We start from the raw sequence: 7,611 nt of genomic DNA, 5'->3' as shown, positions 1-7,611 counted from the left end.
ATCAAGTGACGAAGGAACCTTAAAACTAGCGCTCAACCCGAGGAGGAAACTCCTATTGAACCGATTGATGAGTCCTTACCTCTTAGACGTTCCAGTAGAGTTAGTGTTCCACCCATGTTATATGACTTCCATATAACTACCGAATGTGATACGTTTACTAGTGATAGTACACTAATAGATATGGATGAACCTAACAACTACAAGGAAGCCATGGCAGGCCCAGACTCTGCAAAATGGAAAGAGGCGATGGACAGCGAGATTCAGTCCATGTATGACAATCAAGTTCGGAACTTGGTTGACAATTTACCAAGTCGTAAGATGGTCTGGTGCAAGTGGATCTTCAAGAAGAAGACTGACATGGATGGGAAAGCTCACACATTCAAGGCAAGACTGGTTGCGAAGGGTTTCACTCAAACTCCGGGAGTTGACTACAATGAGGCCTTCTCACCAGTGGCCAAGATCAAGTCTATAAGGGTTATGCTAGCCATAGTTGTGTTTCATGATTATGAAGTATGGCCGATGGACGTCAAAACCGCTTTCGTTAATGGGAAGTTGGTTGAGGATGTTTATATGAATTAGCCACAGGGTTTTGTGGATGCAAAGTACCCGAATAGAGTGTGTAAGCTTGAGAAATCCATCTATGGATTGAAACAAGCATCTCGCAGATGGAATCTTTGTTTCTATGAGAAAGTCAAAGAGTTTGGTTTTTCGAGAAGCGAGGATGAGTCATGTGTATATGTAAAAGCTAGTGGGAGTATAGCTAGATTCTAGGTATTGTATGTGGATGACATACTACTCATAGGAAAGGACGTCCCAACCTTACAAGAGGTTAAGTCCTGACTTGGGAAGTGTTTCGCTATGAAGGACCTCGGAGAGGCTATTTATATTCTAGGGATAAAGATATTGAAAAATAGGAGTAAGCGACTAATAGGACTTAGTCAAAGTACTTACTTGGATAAAGTGCTGAAATGTTTTAGCATGGAGAATTCCAAGAAAGGGGAGTTACCAATCTAGAGCAATACTAAATTTGAGTAAGACTCAAAGCCTGAGTACCGATACTGAGATAGTAGAAATAAGTTGAGTACCATGTGCTTCCGTTGTAGGCTCGATCATGTATGTTATGACGTATGCTCGCCGTGACGTGGCTTTTGATTTGACGATGGTCAGCCGATATCAAAGGAAAACTGGTAAAGCTCACTGGATAGCAGTAAAGAACATTCTAAAGTATCTATGAAGGACGAAGGACTGGGTCCTTGTACTTGGTGGAAGTGAAGACTTGAGAGTGACAGGGTATAGTGATGCTAGTTTTCAGATCGTCATAGATAACTTCTGCTCTCAGTCGAGCTGGGTATTTACACTGAATGGAGGAGTAGTGACTTGGAAAAGTTCCAAGCAGGAGACTGTAGCTGATTTAACGTGTGAATCAAAGTACATGGCAGAGGGAGAATCATTGAAGGAGGCGATATGGTTGAAGAACTTCATCGAAGACCTTGGAGTTGTACAAGCCATAAAGGAGCCTAAGGAGATTTTCTGTGATAAGAAGGAGCAGTTGCCTTGACCAAGGAACCGAAGGATCAAAGGAGATCCAAGCATATCGACAGAAAATACCACTTCATCAGACATCGGGTAGAAGAAGGACTCCTTATGGTAAAGAGGGTATCATCAGATGAGAACCCAACAGATCCCCTCACGAAGGTTTTAAGCCTGGTTAAACATTTACAACATGTGTGGTGGATTGGTCTGAAGGACGATATTAGTTTTAGTGATTAGATAGTTATTTAGAAACTTGTAATAGATAAAATTTAATTAACATTTGATGATTGAATAAAGGAGTTTTATTTATGATTAAAGTTACTATCTTGTGTCAATTGTTTACTATTGTTTCACTTTTGCACGTTTTGACTTCCAGAATAATAGGATTATTCGAATTATCCACATTCGATCTTACTTTGGATGTAGGCAATGAAGTTATACTGTCATGAATTGGTTTGTAGATTGTCTAAGCATTTAGACATAGCAAAAGTTTATTGCAACATTCATATGTGCTCATAAAATAAGATTTGAGTATTGGATTAAACCCACGCTCATATGAATCATTTCATGGAATTCATCACGAGTGATTGTGAGACGATAATATTGTATAGTCTTTAAACCAAGATATATGAGTTGTTGTTTACAAGTTGGTTTTCCATTGATAATACATAAACGCATCAGTAACTTGATGTTATAAAACATATTGTTGTGTAAACTTTAATAAGTAAATAGTACAAGCATATAATTCAAAGTTTATCTGTTCCTTTTATCCTAAGATGATTAAAAGCGATATCTTGGGCCCCTCGATCTTTTTGTGTTGACTTATGTGATCAGCCCAGTCATGACTGAATTGATGTGTTCAATTAAGTTCTATGTCAAACAAATCAGAAATCAGGAAAAAAAACTATTGGACAGTGAGTATGAATTTATTCAATGTCTTTGTCCACACGATATCTTGAGAACGGAGGACTACATGATTCCTTATCTAAAGGACACGTTATTGACTAGGTCAGAGTTTGACAATGGCTTTTAAGAGCTATGATTGCTAATTGGATTTTGAAGTCGCACTTGTAGTAATACTTATTAGACTTATCTAAGTTTGAGACTGTTGGATTAGATGTCTAAGCCCATAACTAGAATTGATATGTACTTGACCCGATAGGAGCATGGTCCTTTTGGAGTTGCCTTCAACATATCAAATTTGATAGGATGAATTATGGACAAAGAGGTTAATTATGATCTATTAATATATTATAAGAATACTATATTAATTGAGAAATCATATTATTTAATTAGTATTTATCAAAAATTAATTTGGTGATCAAAAGAGACTAATTAAATTATGGGGACTGATATTGCAATTATATGATACTTGCAAAGTTGGGCTTGTGGGTCCCTAAGAAGGGATGGACGAAATCCTATGTGTAGCCCACATAGATTTCGTCTATAAGAGGCCTTCTGGAAGGATCCACTGGATTGCTTAAAGCCTAAACAGAGTATTAGGGTTTCAATCAAATGCCCTAATTTCACAACTATATAAAGACCCCATGGCATCCTGATATCGTCCACTTGCATTCAAGAGAATACCCTAGCCAATTTTAGAAGCCTCTCACCTCTCTCTCATAATCCTTCATTTCTATTTGGTGTTTGTGACTCACTAGAGGTGCACCAATTGAGGCACTAAACTCTTGAAGGTCAAGATATACAAGCTACAGGGAAAATGTATTCTTCTAATCTTGTTTCAAGTTGAAAATATCGAAAACTATATGCTAGTTAGGGTTCATGCTTTGCATGATCTTTATTTGCATGTATAACTTGAGAAAAACCTAGATCCAAAGCATTAGGGTTGCATGTTCACCATAAGAATGATGTAGTGTTCAAAACCCACCAACTACGCCATGTATATAGCCAAATTACGCCCCACATAAGGAACATATTTACAAATAATTTAATACTTTAAGCTGAAAATGAGAATACTTGGAAAACATGTGTTACAACCCTCCCCCACTTGAATCAAAACTCGTCCTTGAAGTCCATTGCTGCAAATACCATTGGGTAATGCTCCTTCATATCCTCCTCAGGCCCCCACGTCCACTATGAGCATTTATGGTGCCGCCATTGCACCTTCACCAAACACACCACCTTGTTTCCTAGAGTCTTCCTCTTCCTATCGAGGATCGTGACCAATCTATCTGTGTAGTTTAGGCACTCGTCCACCTCAATATCCTCCAAAGGTACCACTGTGAATCATCAAACAAAAATTTTCGTAGCTGAGAGACTTGACAAGTGTTGTGTGTAACACCCATAAAATTTAAGCAAAATTTAAACTTTTTCAAAACACTTAATACTATTTAACATTACATAGTTTGTTTTCAAAATAATAATTATCAGAGTATCCTAGTATCAAATCATAAAAATCATAACAAGAGAAGGAGCAGTACGATCAGGCCTTCGCCTTCCCTCGATCACCAGAAGTACCTGAAACAACAAACAGAAACTGTAAGCCCAAAAGCTTAGTGAGTGTCACACCCCAAAACTTGAACGGTGGAAACGTTCTGTGGCGGAGGACATCATGTACAGTATCACACCAAAGCATAATAGTAAACAAGCAACAACATCATCCATTGCATTAACAATATAATTCAATACAAGTGTGTTCCGTATAGTAATAAGACACCAAAAATATAATCAAAATAAGAGATGAGTCTTGAACGTGCTCCATCTTCTCAAAACCTAGCATCGGTACCTGTCTACTGATGACCTGAGAATACAAGTTATTTTGAAAGAGTTTATCAGCTTTAAAGCTGGTGAGTTCATAAGCATTTTAGTGTCATTATTTGTTTGAAAATGTTTGTAGCTGTTTGAAGTATAAGTTTGTAAAAGTTTGTAGTAAATGTTTGTATCTCCTAGAAACTCCTATATTTTCTACTAGAAGTAGCTTTCTACCAAGGCATCAAATGTTCTGTATGTTTGTTTCTTGTAAAAGTGTGTATTTTCCCAAGTATGACTATCATTAACAAAATATAGTTTTTACATTACCGTTTATATGAGAAGATCACAATGTGAATGCAATGGGAAAATAATAAAGTATTGTAGTGTTGTATTATAGTAACTACTGTTGTACTAACTACCTTAAGCCAATTGTTAATTAAGGTATAATGTGATACAATTGTAACCATACTTGATCGACTTAGTAAAACATGCTGCTCGAAGATGTCGAAATGGTATGACATTCATCATCTATAGACCTGCAGGTTCCACTGTAGCTAGCAGCAAGGTGTAGGACGGTCAGTCCCGTATAGATCTATACACAAATTCACACTCTCCCTCCAGGAGACTCTGGCTACAAAACAAGCCATAGCAGTGATGCCGTGCTCCGAAGTAGTGACTCAGATTTATGTTATAGTATTCTTGTATATGTATTGTATGTACTAGTGTAATGTATGTTCTCTCTGTCTAGTATGTATTATGTTATCTTTGTTTCTCATCATAGTATGTTCGTTATGTTTCTCATAATAGTATATTCTTTATGTTTCTCATATTAGTATATTCTCTTAGTTTCTCAACATAGTATACTCGTTATGTTTCTCATAATAGTATATTCTCTTAGTTTCTCATCATAGTATATTCGTTATGTTTCTCATAATAGTATGTATTGACTCATGTATGAACTGACTCTTTGTATGTTTCATTGTACTAGAAATAGTGAGTAGTGACTTCCTAAACTATACCTATTATAGTTTACTAGTAGAGTTGTTTGTATAAATGAACATGTCTGTACACCTTTGCTACCCAAAGGTATTGAAATGAGATAAAAGCTTTTATGTCGATACATATATACATAATATATAACTAAGTATCAAATGATACTCAAACAAACAACACATTACTCTAAGTCCACAACCAAACAAGGAATAGGAAATAAAGTGAATTACTAGTCCTAAGTCCTTAAAACCTTACTTATATAACTTTATGTACATTAGACATGGTTTTGACAATATATAAGTTTGAAAGAGTTAAAAGAAAAGGTTTTATAAGAACAAGTTTGATAAAGAGTTTAATATGTAAAAGAGTTTGATAAACATGTGGAAGTAGTTTGTTTGATAAACTAGTTAAAAGTATAGTAAATCCATTTGTTTGATAGTTATTAATCACATGTGATTGATATAATAACTATAATGTTTCAACTTGTATTCCCCCCATAAAAGCATTTAAAATCATTTAAAAGGTAGATTAAGGGGTATAAACTCACCTGTAATGAGTGACAGGAATGAAAGATCGGTTTGCAGGATGCTAAGTGCCAAGTAAAGACTTGAGCACAATGGATCCTAAATAGCATATAATGACACATATATGTATCTAATTAGTTTTTACAAAATCTAATCATGAAATGGAACAACCTTAGGGACTACGAAACACTTGTAACGAAGTGTTACACCACATAGGGTTGTATATAAGGGGTGCAAACTCTAGTTTGTAGATTGACACACACACACACACACACACACACACATATATATATATATATATATATATATATATATATATATATATACCATAGAGTTTGCAGCCGTAAACTCTAGTTTACGGACGTAAACTCCAATTCTTGGAGTTTTTCGGCTTGTGTACTACACACTGAACTCTAGAATAAACTTCCTAACATCACCTTTTGAAGGTGCTAGGATGAGAACACTCAAACAGACTCTAAACAGTGCTAAATGATAGCATAAACAAGTTTGAATTTGATTGAATTGATTGATTGTCCCAGATAGAAATTTCGGGTTATCACAGTGAGCTACCCCAAAATACCAACGCCATATCAATATAATCATAACATATAACCAATACAAAATAACATGCATAATGAGCTTTCAACTTGACTGGACCGCCTCATAGGGCCTACAACCTATCTGGACCGCTCCTGAGCCTTCGGCATGACTGGACCGCCTCGCAGGACCTACAGCTTATCCGAACCGCTCACCGGGTATGTTGGCCTACAGCACAAAGCAGGACCGCCTCAATACAACCCCCAATCAAACAAACATGTACACATAAATATCATACACTAACTCATATCATGTAACAGTCAAACTGATCTAACGGATCACTAATAATAGCAACATCCCAATAACCGGGATACAAACCTAATCGGTCACTAACCAAACCAGGTCACTAAGCATAAGTATATCACCATCCTAACTACTAGGGTGTAATCAAAAAACATATTATGCAATAATCCGAATAAAAATCCATAAAGGGCCAGCCTTGGTGCCTTAGACCCTATTGATATAGTGAGGATAACTCACCTTGCTAGTAGTGCTGAAATACTGCAAATCTCTGACTACTGTTTCACCGGGAAACCCAAACTATTACACAATAAACACCCAAAATTATTACCCAAAATAATCTTCTTGACTAAAAGTCCACTTATGTTACTGGGCTAAGGCCCAAATACCTAATCCTTGACTTGAAAGTCCATATAAAAGCCCATTATCAGCCCAATTTACCAAATTGGGCCCAACCTCCTAATTGGGCCCAACCCCATGATCCACTATCACTACATGGCCCAAATTACTTAATTTACCAAGCCTAGAAAAGGACCAATTCCATTTAGTCCAGAAACAGCCCAAAACCTGAAGCCCAGTTGACAAAACCCAAACAGAGGACGTACGTGGGGGGTACTCCTCTGGTACGTGGGGTGCACTTATCCAACATTGACCACAATCGGGCGGTTAACCCAGTATGCTCGGCGTACTAGATTTACGTTGGGTGTACTGGACGATTTGCCAAAATCTCATTAAGTTCTTAATGGGTTAAGCACTTAAGCCTAAACTTCAGATCCAAAGACCTAACATGTCTAGGATCCATTAAGTCGTGAACTTTATAACTTTGGATGTCCATAAATTTCTAAATTCTTGGTCTTAATCCATTAAGACCTTATTCCTCCATGCATGGGACTCCATCAGCTAATGGGACCTCATTTTTATCACTCAATTCCCCTTCAAGAGTCCAAAAGGACAGTCTTTGTCATTCAAAACATAACATGCACCACCTTGTGGTTTTTGGGACAACAAATGG

Source organism: Lactuca saligna, chromosome 5 (assembly GCF_052625555.1).
Source record: "Lactuca saligna cultivar CGN05327 chromosome 5, ASM5262555v1, whole genome shotgun sequence".
NCBI lineage: Eukaryota > Viridiplantae > Streptophyta > Magnoliopsida > Asterales > Asteraceae > Lactuca > Lactuca saligna.
Note: the sequence above shows the minus strand (reverse complement) of the source record.